This window comes from Curcuma longa, chromosome 8, assembly GCF_044706935.1.
Source record: "Curcuma longa cultivar G26 ecotype Majalengka, Jawa Barat chromosome 8, ITB_CL_G26_1.1, whole genome shotgun sequence".
Lineage (NCBI taxonomy): Eukaryota > Viridiplantae > Streptophyta > Magnoliopsida > Zingiberales > Zingiberaceae > Curcuma > Curcuma longa.
In genome coordinates this window covers 3,756,378-3,757,551 of record NC_133868.1, presented here as the reverse complement: position 1 = coordinate 3,757,551, position 1,174 = coordinate 3,756,378, and positions in this window count along the sequence as shown.

The following is a 1,174-nucleotide window of genomic DNA, read 5'->3' as shown; positions in this document are numbered from 1 at the left end:
TGAGGGATTAGAGGTGTTCATATTGATCTAAATAAATATTATTTAATCTAGATAAATAGCAAGACATTATGTATCCAGAAAAATGATTGTGTGCCACTTAGATGATCGATGTGCACCATCAGACAAATGACTGTGTGCCATTCAGAGAATGATTATATATTATTTCGGAAGCGACTAAGTTAGGTGTAACAACTTTTCTTAACATCGATTGCTCTATGAGTAGTTATATAAAGTGTTATAACTTTATTAATAATGAATGTTCAATGTACTTGTTGTCGCACGAATCATTTTCCTATGTATGAAATGGTTGTTCTTTTTGTTTATGTGACTATGCACTCCAATTTTACTTAGTCTACATGGCTAGATATTTCTTAATGGTCTTTGTGACCATTTACCTTTGTGGTTTCACTTGAACGAGTGGAAGATGTAGGCAGTTACAGAAATTGTCCACGAAGTGCACATCGTGCACTCCGTGATGGATGTGTTCCTCTCTCTATTAAAAGAGAGAGGAAAGTCCTTGAGGGTGAGAGCGTCCAAGTTAAGCGCTGGAGCAGAAGAGAGGCAAGTCAGGCCGCCGGAGAAGAGGAAAGAACACTATATCAGAAGATTTGATCTGTGGAGACCTAAGGAGTTTTCCTTCATAATTGTTCCTCCAACGCAAGCGATCCAAAGCGGATTTTCACAAGACAGCTACATTTCAGAATTCTAACAATACTATATTTCAAATGAACATTATATAATCACGATCGGTTGTGTAGAAGTTAGTAGATAGATACTACAAAAAAAATGATAAATCCCAGTTAGCCTCATTGACTATCTCTGAGAGTGACCGGCTCGGCCCCACGGAAGTTTCCCACCAGCCACCAGGGTAAATCGGGAAGTGCACGCAGCGGCCAGCCCAGACGTCCAGCATCCTTTGATTGCGCTCCCCATTTGGAGGAAAATTCCTGCAAATATGCCGTAGTTGGGGATCGAACCGTAGGTGTCTGGATAACAACCTGGATGTCCTACCGTGGCACCATTGCCCCGGGGACCAGTAGATAGCTACTACAACATATAATAGTCGGTTGTTAGTTTCTACAATAATGTCGTTATTTTATTATTTTATATTAATTTTGTTTATTAAAGAATATAGTTAAAATAAGATTTTAATAAATAAAATAAATTAATAAAA